Raw genomic sequence first — 16,061 nt, forward strand, 5'->3', positions numbered from 1 at the left:
GAAATTAGTCACCTTTGCTAAAAACACAACATGAAGCACACATTTTTTCAAATGCATGCGTTGTTGTGTTCAGAAAAGAGTAAGATACTGGGAGCTCTTCATGACTTCTTGTTTCTCACTCGGCAGTGAGATGATAAACTGGCACAGAAAACCTGTCCTCTTTCCTAACAAATGCTTCTTTTCCAGTCCCTGTTGGACAGAAACTTATTTTCCGTGAATTTCAGTGGAAGCTTAATCGGTGAGTACAGCAGTTCTGACAGAATCTTTTTTGACAGAAAATGGCAGTTAATAAGATTTGAAGTTTGTTAGTAGTTGGGACACTCATAACTTGATTTAGACGCCTGGTCTAATCTGACCTGTTTGTCCTTACATCTCCCTACCAGGTGAGATGGTTTTGGAACCTGTCTCCTTCTGATGTAGCTGATTTTTATAGAGTAAAACAGCTCCATTAGAAATAAGTGAAATTTTCACACTGAGTATAACTAAGTGCTTGTGATCTTGACTCAGCTGTCAGGAAGAGAGAATGGCTCCATCCCTACTTGAAACAGGCAAAGCAGAAGATGTGCCTTTTGCTTTTGAGGTGAGTGCTTTCACATAGTTATTCCAGGAATAACACTATACATTTTTTTGTGAAAGACTCACACATGCCTAAGGTTCTTCATGCAAAAAATGCACCCTCTCCACTCCTCAGCAGAAACCAATACCTCTTCACTTGTCCCTCATTTTTTTCTGTTCTCACTTGCTCTCCTACCAGACTGGTAAGTATGAAGATTCACTACACCAATCTACCCCTTCCTACCTGCTCCCAAACAACCCCAGGAAGCAATCATTTAACATGCTTATATATTATCAGCTTTTGTTTGTATTTCATTTGAAGTTATTCAACATCACTTTCTACAACAGTACTGTGCTAGGAAAGCAGGAAAGCTGATGTTCATGCACTAAACTGGTAAATTCCTGTCTGCCCCACAGGGCTACTCTGAACTTTCCAGACTGTCTTAATCTGTTTTAATCATAGAATCATAGAACCAGTAAGGTAGGAAAAAACCTTCAAGACAATCTGGTCCAACCATCACCCTACTACCAATGTCACCCCCTAAACCATGTCCCTAATCACCATGTCCAACCTTTCCTTAAACACCCCCAGGGACGATAACTCCACCACCTCCCTGGGCAATCAGTTCCAATGCCTGACTACTCTTTCTGAGAAGAAATGTCTCCTGATTTCCAACGTAAACCTCCCCAGACTATCCAGATTATCCTGATTCACTCACAACAGGTGTCAGGTCCACTCTTGGCTCTGCTCAAACTATTGGTATTTTTTTCAGTTATTTCACCCTATGTGACTAAATTTCAATACTAAAAATGAAGGTCATAAATAAACCTTCATATAGCCAAGCTTGTGATTTTCACTAGGTACTTGGAGCGAGGAGCAGACACTGAACTCATTTGGGCCCTTTATTTCATATAGGAAAGCCAAACAGGAGGTGCTGAAATGCTTTTCTTTTTCATATCTGCTACTGCTAGAAAATGGATGGGCAGAGGGTTACTACTGATGTTAGAGAAGTCAAGAAAGCAGGAACATTTTACACTAGCAAATATTAGTGTGCACAGGAATGTTTTCCTTCATTAACATGGTATCACTTATGCACAGGAGTGCATGCATGCTTCTGCGGCACACATCTGTCCCCTTCCTGCTAGTGTTTTCCCTGTATATTTCCCTTTAAGTCAGAACACTGACTCCTGTGACTGTCTCAAACAAGGAATTTGTATAACGCCATCATACTTTGGAAGCTAAAACAGCCTCTACTAGCAGGACCACAGGTGAGTCCATGCCTGTTAGCCTCACTGCTGTGCAACACCTTTAGTCAGACAGACTTAGGACAGACGTAGCCATATTGTACTGATAACAAGGTCGGTAGTGTTTTAATTATATGCATATTAAGTAATCTATGGTTTACTTATGAAATTTTGGTTCCACCTCTATATTCCTAGTACATACCGTAGGATTATAATCTGTGGTGTCGTAGAAAAACTTTGCATCACAAAAACTGTATATGTTGGCTATCAAGACAACAGATTGTTGGATATGTTGGAAATGATGGAATTTTCTTTCTTTTAGCCAAAGGTAGACCAAACAAGCTTTTTCTCATGACTCTTCAGTCTCTTACATATTAAAAAAAATAAATAAAAATCCTTTCAGTATATAATACTGACAAATGTCATTTTCTCCTCATAAAAGACAGGAAAACAGGTAGAACTTGCAGAAACACTATCTTACAAGGCAAGAAAACTAATCAAGGGACAGTGTGAAGCTGACTACAATTACATCACTAGGAATTGTAAAAGGAAACAAATACATTATATAAAAACCAGATGTGATGCATTAGTGTGTTGGCTGAAAAGTGGGAGTGGAGGATAGAAAGAAATAAGTCCAAGACTTGAAAACCTTCCAGTATGCACATTGCTTTATCTACTGTCATAAAATCACACAATCATAGAATATTTTTCATTGGAAAGGATCTGTGAATATCACTTAATGGAGTCCTTCAATGAAAGCAGGGGCAATTTAGATGAGGTTGTTCAGGGACTTGTCCAGACAAATTTTGAATAGTTGCAACAATAGAGATTCTACAACTTCACTGTATAATTCAAATAAATGTTTGAACATCTTCCTCATGATTTCTTTTTCTAAATTCTTAATATCTAATAGTGTGTGAGTCAGCACAGGTAGGCAACAGAAACAACATACTCACAGCTAAAATGCAAAAAGTAGATTTATTCTCGTGACCTTGCCAACCAGGGAATCCCTGAAGCAGCACCTGAGCAAAGGTACATGATCACAGGCACACAAGCAGAAATGCAGGAACCACTAAACAAGGTCCATGCTAGGAGATTGCCATCCTTCTGGTTTCACCTGTTTTTATCAAGAGTTGCCCAGGCACAGTTTTTACCACCATGCTGTGATTCTCACTGTGCTTCTTTGTTCTTTGTACCAAGGCCAGGAGCTCAAGCACATCCAATAAGGAACCTTCAAGTGCACCAAACACCTATGTTATCTATGCACAGATGTGCTACTTGTCAAACATACAACACAAACAGCAGTAGACATAATTTATATGTTTTTCTACATTGCTGCTCCCCAGACTTTATGCATTCCCAGCTGCAAGGTCACTTGAGTGTATTTACAATCCTCCTCACCAGTCTTCCTTTCTGATCCCATCCTTCTCTCCAGTTTTCCACTTTTAAACCATTCTTCCCAATGAATAGTAATTTCCCTTGCTGCCACTTGCATCCACCGCCTCTCATCTTTTCACTGGGCATCTCTGAGAAGAGTTTGTCTCCATTGTGTCTTATACTCTACCAGCTGAAGATAGCAAGATCTACCTTCAGCCTTTTCTTCCTAACATTGAACAAAACTATTTCTGTAAGCCCCTCCACATATTTCATTTGCTCCGGCCCCGTAATCATCCCTGCACTTGCTCCTGTATTTTAGTGTCTTTTTTTGTACTGGGGAGGCCTAAACAAAGTCACAGAATCAGAGAATGGCTGAGGCTTGAAGTCACATGTGGAGACTTGCTCAGAGCAAGGTCAACTAGAACAGATTTCTCAGGTCATGTCCAGTCAGGGCTTGAATATCTCAGAGGTCAGAGACTCCACAATATTCTTGCAATCTGTTCTAGTGTTTGATCATCCATGTAGTAAAGAAGATTTTTTCTTATGTTTAAATGGAATTTCTTGTGTTTCAGTTTGTGACAACTGCTTCTTGACCTTTGGGCACCACTGGGAATATGTCTCCATCTTCTCTACCACCCCCCATCAAGTCTATATACATATTGATCAGAACCCATCCTAGACTTCTCTTTTCCAGTCTAAACAATACTAACTCAGTGTCATCTCATATATCAGATGCTCCAGTCCCTTACATATCTTCATGGTCCTTCTCTGGACTTGCTCCAGTATGCCCATGTCACTCATGTACTGGGGACCCCCAGAGCTGGACCCAGCACTCAAGATGTCTCATCAGAGCTGAATAGAAGGGAAGGACCATTTTCCTCTACTTCCTGGTGATGCTTTTCCTAGCACAACCCATGAAACTGTTGGCCTTCTTTGCCACAAGGGCACATTGCTGGCTCATGATCAACTTGTTGTCCACTAGAACTCACAGGGCCTGCAAAGATGCTGTCCAGTCTGTCTGCCCCCATATTGTGCTGTTGTATGAGGTAGTTTCTCCCCAGATGCAGGAGTTAGGAAATTCCTTTGTTGAATTTTACAAGATTCCTGTCAGCCCATTTCCCCAGACTGCTTGCAGCAGGCTGCCCTCTTATGCATTGACCATTACCTCTGATTTGATATCATCCATGAATTTTCTGTGGATATGGATCAAGCAATCTGCAGACAGCATGAGCAACCATTCCCTTTCTTGGAAGTCTCTAGTTTGACACCATCTTTAGCTATCAAGGACCAGAGGCAACACAGGTGAGTCATAGCTTAACATTAAGTCGATCATAAAGAAGCATAGATAGAGAGCTCTTGACCACTCTTGTCACTTCCCTGTTTAATGTTCTTCAGGACATTAGCATTTGAGATTTTGACCTTGCACATGCCTATAATGTTGCAGTGCTAACAGACAGAGATAAACAACTCAGCACCCAAACTTGATAAGTATCTAAAAACTACGTGCTCCTCGGTCACGTCCCTTGCAGGACTTGATCCAACATCATGTTCCAGAGAAGGCTCTCTACAGATACCATTGCTACTACCACTATACATGAGGTGTGTCACAAGAAGATGATGATGTTGCCTACCTTGCCTGGGTAATAACCCCATGGACAGGCCAGTCACCCCTGTGGTGAGGGGCTGGGATCTGCATCCACACCCATAAGTGCTTCCATTTTAAGTTATATACTATTGAATCACCCTTATTATGCAAAATCAAGCATTCAGGAGTTTTTAAGCTGGACAAAAAAAAAAAAAAAAAGCATAATTTCCTGATGGCCAAAGAAAATAAGATTGTAAAAGTCACTCTGAAGATGACTGAAGTTTCTAAACCTGAGTTACCCAGGAAGGTTCCACTGACTGAAGTACTGCAGGGAACAGAGGCAGTGTGAAGTCTGGCTGTGGGATGAAGAGAAGTAACTTACCCTATGCTGTTGCTTCAGACTGTAGAGAAAGTGTGTTGAATTCCTTAGTACAAGATTGTCTATGGAAGAAGGAAAATGGTATTTGTATGTGTCAATAGATAAGAACAGTCACACAAAAAAACACTGTTCTTCACACTGCTCAGATGTAATTGTAATGGAGGAATATGGTTTTCTAAGAAGAATCCCTGAAACCAGTAGGGTAAGGGAAAAACAAAATGAAACAAAAACTAAAATAATCATCTCAGAGTTTTGTCTATGTTAAACTTGGCGATTTTCTTAGATCTTTCAAACATTTTTTGAAACTACTAGAGTCTCTAAACAGTATATACAGCATAAAATTTTGCATAACAAGAAGGAAGAACTAAATACTGAAAAGTATTATTAACACACATATGGAAAACAAAGACGGAAGAAACACAATCATAGACTGTGGAATGTAGACACACACATTACTTGTCTATACATATAAGGTTACATTTATACCCCCAATTCATGTCTAAACCCCAGAAAAGACGAAAGTGATAATAGAACTTGGAATTTTTTTTTAAGTCTGGAGCACCTGCAGTATAGCTACATGAAAGCATCAAATAATCCCAGAAATCCACTGAAGTTGTTAGAGAAATTATTTAATCTCCATTAACAGGTCAGTCAGTCATCTGTGAAAAAAAAAAAAAAAAAAAAAAGCAGCACATGTTTAGGCAAAAGGAGGCAAAGGAATGAAAAATAGAAGAATTAAAGTGTTACTCTCACATGCTACAGGCACCAGGCAATTCTTTTTATTCTCAGAAAAAGAGGGGTTCAAAGGTCAGCTGGTATTAAATTTGCAAACTAATGATCTTACTGCTTATTCCAAGGGGTCTGATGACTGGGCGAGGGGCCAGGGCATCTTAGTCCACGAAATATCTCAATTAGCTGCAGTCTCTTTGCCAAGTTCCTCAGATGCATAATATGGTTCCCTCTAATTTCTTCTTAATCTCATTCCATCAAATACCCTTGGGAACTCAACAAACGGGACTAGACAGAGACAACTGGAGGCAAGCAATGATGGAAGCAAGTTTTTCTTTTCTGAAGAGGAAAAATTATTTCTTTTCTACTCGGAAGTGGAAATTTTAAGTGAAGTGCTGATTACAAGTATAGAATTCAAAATCAGACAACTTTTAAAAGACTCTAAATTTTGCTTCAGTATAGGTCCCAAATCCACAAACCTTTGAATCTGTTTGATGCTTCTAGCTGTGACTGTAACTACGCAGCTTGACTGTTCAGTCCTGGCTCTGACTGCTAAAAGTTCCTGTTTCACACATACCACTCCAAGCCAACCTGAAGTTCATTCTTTTGTATTGTATGTCACACAGCAGCTACTAAACTTATGCTCTCTTTCTTACTCATCGTCTCTCTCTCTCTCCAGTTTCGACACAACTGTCTTTCTGGCTATGTCTTCATTAAACATTTTGGATTTACTAAGAGCATAATTTGAGTGGGAAAAAAAAAAAAAAAAAAAGTCTATTTCTAAAGAACTGATGTCCTGGGTATACACATTCTCAGTTATTGTAAGATTTAACTTTGTAGTATGAACATTTACAGAAGTGACTGGCAGTGTATAGAACCTCAACATTGTTAAGTGGAACTGCTTTTTTATTTTATTTTTTTTTTTTTTTACATCTAACTACTCAAGAAATTTTTCAGGATCTTGTTTTTTCTTTCTACCCTCTTAAGACACCCACATTGGACCATTCCATCTTTGCAGTTAACAGGGTTTCATTCATTTTAAACACTTATATTGTACTAGAAATCTACAGCTTTTGTAATAACTGAAACGTAAATTATGATCTTGATCCAAAGGGCATATACTCAACATCTTGAGCCTGCCTTCTGACTTGGAGATGATGGTAACAGCATAACTGTCAAGGATGTTAAAGGCTAAATAGCAGTACAAGATTGGGTAAGATATCAAGATGTCACTGGATTCATGCTTTCATTCAACAGCAGAATGACACAGAGAGATCATCAATGTTCAGTGTTTTTTTTCTGATCTGCCTTTCAGAAAATATTAATAACATTTTTAGATGTCTTGTTGTAGTGTTTAGCTCTCTGTATAGTCAAACAGGCTTGTTTAATATTTCATCCAAATCTTGCTCAATAAAGTTAAGCTGATTGTTATTTCCATTTTTCTGGGGAATATGAAACCAACTGTCCCTGCCCATGGCAGGAGGTTATGAATTAGATGATCTTTAACATCCCTTCCAACCCAAGTCATTCTATGATTCTATGATCATCAGCCTGGTTATAGCAATATTTGAATCCTTTCCAATTTATTTATAGTTGAAAGTATGGGGAAAAATATTTGTGTTTGGATGAGAGATACAACATGAAGTATTTTGTTTTGGTTTAGGTTCTGTAACATTATATAACCTTTCAAGACGTATTTACACCAAATTTTCAAATGTGAATGTGATTTTGGAAAAATGTTAAATGCAACTGTTTCAGCATTTCCTAAACAGAATATTTAATCTAGAAAGTGCTGAAACAAAATGCTTCAGCGTTTTACCCATCGTCAGATTTCTTACTTCTTCTGATGGGTCACTCCCTTTCAAAGAAGGAAATTAAACTGATTTGCCATGATATGCTCTTGACGGATTTATGCATGTTCTTTTCTCTCATCTCATTATCCTTTAAGCATTTATAAATTGATTATTTAATTACTTGTTTCAGTATCTTTCTAGCTGCTACCATTATGCTGACTGTTCTGTAATTCTCAGGCCTTTATTCCTTTTTTTTTTTTTTTTTTTTTTTTGTGTATCAGACCTCAACTTGCCTTTCTTCATTCCTCTTGACTGTTAACTGAATTGAAATTCCATCCTCATTCACAGACCTTACTGAAGGATTTCAGATTGTTTTGACTGAGTATTGGTAACCTGATTTCTGATTTCTTACATACTGGATACTCAGTCCTGTGTGTTGAAAAAATGGCTAGTTTGGTGGTTAGGGAATGGTGAAAAAAAGATGTTTTTGGTGTAGATTTGCTTATTTGTTTGACAGGAACACTTGGACCAATGCTATTTGTTTGTTTGGTTGGTTGGTTTTGAAAATGAAGGCCATGTATCTTGGAGGCCACCTGTAGATTATCCTTTATCTCAATACCAGCCTCTCTGTATGCATGGCCTCACTTGCACTTTCTTTGTTCTTTTTATTGACATTATTTTTAATTATATTTTTTATTTTGGTGTTCTATACAATAACTAATTCTTTTAGTTGTTGCATTTCTTCCATGTTAAGTCTTCCCTTTTTCCCAGATGTCCATTTCATTTTTCTGTTCCTAATGCTGGTATTATTTTGAGTGGGTTGCCAGGATGGAGAGCCTTCTCTTAAAAGATTTTTCTCAATTTGGTGACAAATTGCAGAATTTTGTGTGCCTTTATGCCTTATTTAAAGGAATCTCTGTTGGATTTGTCCTTTGCATTTAAGTCCCTGTTGTGGTTTAACCCAGTCAGCAGCTAAACACCACACAGCCATTCGCTCACCCTCCCCCCTCCCTCTCTGGGATGGGGGAGCGAAACGGGAAAGTGAAGCCTGTGAGTTGAGATAAAGACAGTTTATTAAGACAGGAAAATAATAATAACAATAATAATAATAATAATAATAATAGTATTACTAATAATAATGCGTACGAAACAAGTGATGCACAATGCAATTGCTCACCACCTGCTGACCGATGCCCAGCCTATCCCCGAGCAGCCGGCCCCCCACCCCGGCTAGCCACCCCTATATATTGTTTAGCATGACGTCAGATGGTATGGAATACCCCGTTGGCCTGTTTGGGTCAGCTGTCCTGGGTCTGTCCCCTCCCAGCTCCTGCTGCACCCCTACCCTGCTCACTAGCAGTACAGAGTGAGAAGCTGAAAAGTCCTTGGCTTGGTGTAAGCACTGCTCTGCAACAATTAAAACATCAGCGTGTTATCAGCGCTCTTCTCATCCTAATCCAAAACATAGCACCCTACCAGCTACTAGGAGGAAAATTAACTCTGTCCTAACTGAAACCAGGACAGTCCATAATTGTCCCGTCTCTTAACTATTCCCTTAACTTTTCAAAATGTATACCCTTTGAAGCAATAATAAAAACATTCTTTATCATAAACCTACTTTTGTTTATCCATTCGTTTAATTTAAATGCACTAATCTTTTTATCTGAAGATATTACTTGTGAGTTTCCCTCCTATAAAAGCCTTGCCACTTGATTAACTCTAGAGCAATATATTCCTGTGATCACTCCTTGACTACTAAGATAAGAAGTAGGTTTTTTTTTTGTTCTTTTTGTTTGTTTGTTTGTTTCCCTTGGCCCATATCTAGAGATTAAAGTTCCCTATAAGAATAAAAGCATATTCATTAAAAATACTTTTATCTATAATCAGAACAGTCTAAAGAACAGTCTAGTAGGACCGCTTCACTTGCCATAAGCTTCTCCTTGAAATCACTAGAGCTACTCTGAAGTTAAACATGCAGCAGGAGAACAGGGCCCTACAGAATATCCCTACAAAAAGACCTTTGGATTTAGCAGAAGTACACCTTCCATATGGCTTAGTACTCACCTACTGGTATATAAATGCAGGGAAAACCTTTTGAAGTAGAGCTTAATGAACACTGTGACATTGCTATCAAAATCTGCATTCTGTTTCTGTCTAGACCCTCAATTTCTTTTCTTAAAGTAATGCAAGGCTCTTTAGATGTAGATTTTGGGTTTGGTGTAACTGGTATTTGCAATAAAGTGGAAGTGTGATAGGAACTGCAATTCCTTTTGAATGTTAACTTCTGCTCAGAGCTCATTCACAGTGTTGAAAAACATTATTGATTTTCAAGAAGGTTCATCTGTAGACCAAAAATGTTATTATTACAAACAGTATTGCTTGTTACCAAGTAGAGTTAAGAAAACATACACAGTTCATAAAGGAGTCCATACTAGGTAAATCTGTAAGAGATGAGCAGTGTCTTGACTTGTTTCAGCTTCAGAGTGATTCTGTTCACTGTTTCAAGTGGGCTTTCATAAGCATGTATAATGGACTCATGTGTTTATTTAGTCCCAAAGTGTACAGAGAGATGAAAAAAACCAGACTGCTTTGTAATATAAAATGCACATTACTGTTTCTAGCCAACATGCATTATAAGACCTTTTAAAATATTTTGCAATTGTTTTATGTCTTTCAATTCCCAGACTATGCCATCAATTAACTCTATGTAAGTAAAATTATGCCAGTGCTGAAGTAGTAGGGACTATATTTGCAGCCAAGTCTGTTCTTGGTCTTTGATGGTAGGTGTGTGCAAAACTATTCCTTCATGTACATATAGCTACAGATTTGACTGATTTTAACACCTGTGCAAACATGTGGTATTATGTGTGTGTAGATTATCTTTTGAATGCCTGAATGCCAGTTCTGCCACTTGTGTACTGGCAGTGTTAAGTAGCAGGTCAAGTGTTCATGCAAGTGTTTGCACTGCTGGATGTGAGTAGATATATTTTTAGTGTAAGTTTGCAAGTGCTTTAAAGAATGGGCAGGTTGAAAATCAGGTCCATGGGGCTGAGTGACAATGATTGTATTCATATGGACATCTTAACTCACCATGGAACTGATTCAACACACTCTGATTCATTGTATATCTACACCTAAAATTATCTCACCTGTGTAAAATTTGAGTTCCAGGAACTCGCAATCTAGGAGGGGTAGGAGTGGGTGGAAGCAGATTCCTGTGTCTACCCCCAAATACCTTCTGTATGCAGGATTCATGCTGGAAACCATATGAAGGAAAAACAAACAAACAAACATATTTTTTTATTCAGTGCTTTACTTGCCTCATGGTCCTTCATAAATTGCCAGGTTTGCTTCCAGAAAGTTTCCAGGGTTTATCTTCATCTCCCTTTAACTCACATTTCAGTGTTTTGTGATTTTCTCTCCTTATTTAATTGCTTAGAACCATTTTTAGCAATATAACTAAAAAGAAAAAAAAAAAAAAGAAAGAAAGAGAGAGAGAGAGAAAAGGTTAGAAAATGTTTTCAAAATAAATTTAAAAAAAGCACCAGTAAATTAGAGGTGGCTACTGGACTGAGTTTTGTTTCAAAACTGTACTTAATAATATGGCTTAAGGTTGCAGTAACTTGTGATTTCAGAAGAGTGAAATAAGTTTGAAATAAGTGTTGATTGGATGTGTAGGTTGGGACACACTGCACTGTATTTTCCAATTCAGTGTGCAGCACTTGGTGAAGGTTAACAGAAGAAACTCTATTACAAATACTAAGTGAACAATAAATTGAAATATCATGATTCCCTTACCAATGAAGAAATTAAGGAAAGATAGACTTACAGAAACTTACCCTGCTTGATAGTAGCAAGCTTAGGAATTGTATGTCACATCCTTGTAGACACAGGCAGTGACAGTACTAATGAAAGTTTCTGTGTTTGGAAAGCAATCTAGAATCTAAGTTACTGAATGGAAAACACAATAGTAAGTAGTAGTATGTAAGCAGTACAAACAGTAGTAGAAGTAGGGCACAATTACATCACTTATCTCAAACCTAATCATGTTTCTGAAAATGCCAAAATCCCAAATACTTTTGGAGCCTGCTTGGAAGTCATCTGCTACTATGATATTGTGAATCTGCACTGCTACGTTATCTCGCTTGCACTGCCAGCTCTTTACTGACCTGTTCTGACTGGGATCACTGTGATCCCATCATTTCCTGTGGGAATAATGCCCAATCCCTACTTGCCAATCCTTGCTCAATGTTGATAGGGTAGCTAAGGTCCCTTTTATTCCACCATATGTAGTCATTCTAATAACACCCTTTTCTAATAAATTTTACTTTATTTACATTTTCTGTATCAATTCCCATCTTCCCTGTTGAAGGACTACTATGCAATGGAATATGTTCTCAAATATTAGGTAAGCCCAGCCTACAGCATTTCTTCAGCTGTGCAGGGAAAAGCAAATGTCTTTCATGGAGCAGTGAGTATGGGAGTAAACAGCTCTCTGAAGGGATGAGAGGGATTATTGTACAGAGTGATAGGAGACAGCTACATACAATGTGACTCCCAGCAACTTTGTTGGCTTAAAAGTTCTTTTATTAAAAATAATTTTGGAAAGCATATCATTTGATTAAAATTATTTTCTGTGTGATTTCTCACATATAAATAATTCATCAGACTTCAATTATTCACTGAAATACCAATATATCCCAAATCTTACAACTTCTCTGTGTTGCTAAAGGAAAATGCTTTAATGAAAACTCTTATCAGGATCATAATCACAGTTTTTGTGGCTTAAAATACAAGTAAATTAGGCTGGTATAATAATTTGCACCAGACACAGAACTAAAGGTCGGTAAACGATGAACTCAAAAGTGATCTACTTACCACAGTTAGTATTAAGCCAATAGGAGAGGAAATATGTTTACATACATTTCTAAACAGAAGTGAAACACCTTTCTGACTGAGAGATAGTCAAGCACGTACAATTTGGTCATAAGTTTTCTGAATGTGTATCTAAGTGAATTTTCAGCAAATTAATTTTACACTTTTAATGCTGAAGGCAATTTATCATGCATACCTGAAGAGTGTTGATTTTGTAAGACTTGCACCTTCCTGTTGAATTAACTCTAAATCTGGTATTTATTGAACACAAAAGGCTTTCTGCCAAGCATCATCCAACGTGGTGACATCAGAAGATGTGACAAACCCCATAACAATATCATCTCCAACCCTCCTCCATATTTTTATGAGAAATTGTAATAGGCAATGGCAAAATGTTTTTTGTTTGAGCTAATTTTAACACTTGAACTTTAAATAACTAAGACAGCAGGAATTTTTGTCTGGTTTCAAACTCATCATCTCTTTACTATTCCTTTGCTTCCTAATTTGTAAAGAATGCAGCAGATGTGTCTCTACGAGACTACTTCTTCTTAGAACAAGTTAAGAACTGGCTTCCAAAAGTTACAATCTGCTTTGATTTCTTGTCTAGACATATTCATAATCTGTAAATAGAGAAGGAATGTTTATTGTTTTTTTGTAGTATGTCAATATTTTGATTAATAATGTATTAAATTAGAAAACAAAAATCCCACCAACTTCAGGCAAGCAAAGTTGTATTCCACAATAAAATCTGTTCTTAAGTTAAGGATTTTATCTCTCCTTGCAACAATATGGTATTCACATAAGATTCACATGCTGCTGTATGTGTCTGATCCTGTCAGAAATCTGTCCTAGTGAAGCTAATAAAAAGGGAGTGGCTGATATTTTTGTAAAAATATACACAAAAAGGCTGCTGCCTCAAAGTTGTTAACAGTCTCCCTTGCATGGAAGAAAAATTTTACTGAAGAAAATTTGATATCAATACTTCTGGTTTTTTTTTGTTTTGTTTTGTTTTGTTGTTTTATTTTTTTCCATTTGCAGTGCCTCTCGTGTGACTTCCATTGTCTTTCCTTGCATATATAAGGAGTTCAGGCTGTTTTCCTGGACATGGTGTTTTTCTTCAACTGATACATGAAAAACCAAACAAGAAAAATGCAGTGAGACATGATGAGAAAATCTCCAAAGACTTAGAACATGGGTTCCAAAAGTATGGTCCAGATGTAAATTGTCACAGACATATAGACCTTAATGGAATTAGGCTGATACATGCCAGCTGAAGGTCTAACCCAGAACATTCATAGGAATACTCAAATGTGTGAAACTAGACTTCCAATCTAGCATAAATTAACTTTCTTGGACAAACCAGGTCATATTCATTTGGAAAGGAGCCCCCATTAGCTGGCATTCATTGTAAAAGCATTTTTAAATACCTTTTATAGGCCCTGATTCAAACCCAATGAAGTCAGTGGAACAGCTCCCCTTAATGGGTTGGAATCAGGCGCATCAAGAAAACTGTTTCACCATATGTTTCAGTGACATTTAAGCTCACTCATCCTGTTTGAAGAATTCTTTATTCAGCTACTCACAGCTTGAGATTCTCAGCTCTTTGGACATTTTTGGTTAATTCTGCTCTTGTTTGGGGGAAGCTGGAATGGGAAGAATTTAGTGAACTTTTGAGGCTAAGAAAAATAGTAAGCATTCTGGCATTGGGTTTAATTATGAAGGAATGATATTTTTAAAGCTAATATAATTATGATTGCTGAAACTGATAAAAAATAGACTATTATGGATATACCACAGATATAGAGAAAAAATATATTTTTTTAATTCTAAATTTATTTCATTTTGAAATGATAAACAAAATAGAACCCAGACATGGCAGTTTGTAAGATCATGTATTCTTTCTGGTCTTTGTGGTAGCTGTATTGCTGACAAATTATGGGATAATTGTCCTTCAATATTATAATAATACACCATTAGAAATATGGTTGCCATTATTATTAATACTCTTATTGTAACAGCGATGGCCATTTGAGGGACTATTCTGAGAAGATCAGTATAATATTGTGGAGAAACAGACATCTTCACATATGGACTTTCTAAGCGTCAGCCCATCTTTAATAGCTTAAAATCTCATGTGAACTGATGAACCTCTAAACAGAAATACTGGTTATTACTAGAAAGAGCAAATATAAGAAGAAAAAACTAAAAACACGTATGTACAAAATTCATGTCTGGAATTGTTTTTCTGTATTACAAAGCATTAGCTAGTCTAAAACTAAAAATAAAGACAAGCTGAAAAAATCCTAATGGTGTGGCTTCTTTTGAACTGCAAATTGATATAAACATTTTATGGGGAAAAAATATATGAGGTAAGCCATCTACCAGTATGAAACAGTTAATGTATGCTTCAAGTGATATATGAATCCCCTTACATAGGTGATAACTTCCATATCCAGTAGAGGTGGTTTTAAAATGCAGTTGATTCATGTTAGTTTTTGCTGTCAGATCATTGTAATTTCAAAGGCATGCCGATGGAGTTATGCACAAAGAATATCTCATTCTGAATGGGGAACAGGACCTGTTATAATAAAAATATTTACAGCCATAGACATAAACACTTCCTTAAAAAAATATCAGCCACCCCACACCACTGTAATAGCCAGTCAAATAGTAACAAAACAAAACAAAACAAAAATAAAAAAAATGTGGTTAAGGAAATGTTTGCACCTATGGCTAGCCTCCTAGGGCTTAAGAGTTTCATCTTCCTTTGTTTATTTAAAAAAAAAAAAAAGTTAGAAGACAAAATTTGAAACAAAATTGTTTGTATTGTTTTGTCACTGTGTATACTGCAGCAATTGTAGAATATAGCATGCAGTTCTGGATAATAGTACTTTCTTCAGTTTATTTTGTCTGTCAAGGAACCTTTATGATTCTTCACAAAAATATTTAAACACCTTACCAAATTTCCATGGATGGAAGTATTTACACCAAAACATATATTTTTTTAATGTTGTTACTGTAAAAATGCTAATCAACAAGTGACAGGATTTCTAAAGCACCTGTGTACCTAATGGGCATTTACAATCTCTTAGACACCTTATTCCTCCTAGCTAGTGTGCTAGCTGCATTAGAACTCTAACTTCCAGGGGCAGCTGTGTCCCTTGGGGAACTCACCATTTTTGGCCACACCAGATTTGCGAAAACCCTATAAAATATTTCAGGAAAACCAAATAAACTAGGCCTTTGCTAACCCAACTCACTTGGTTAAAATGGATTAGGAAGCCAACTGCATGTGAAAATGAGCAGTTAATAACTTCCAGCAGAGAGCACTAGGGATGGTACCTGGCTTATCTGATATGCCAAAACCAAAAGAGGCTGTTTAAGTGTAGCCTAACAAATGAACCCAAAGCTGTCCTTCCAACACAGACGAAACTAAATTACCAGTTATGTATAGTGGGAAAGCACATAATTAAAGAGAGAAGTTGGTAGATATTAGCCGATTGTCCTGCTCTGTTTTATGTTG

The sequence above is a fragment of the Cygnus atratus genome, chromosome 3 (genome assembly GCF_013377495.2).
Source record: "Cygnus atratus isolate AKBS03 ecotype Queensland, Australia chromosome 3, CAtr_DNAZoo_HiC_assembly, whole genome shotgun sequence".
NCBI classification, from domain to species: Eukaryota; Metazoa; Chordata; class Aves; order Anseriformes; family Anatidae; genus Cygnus; species Cygnus atratus.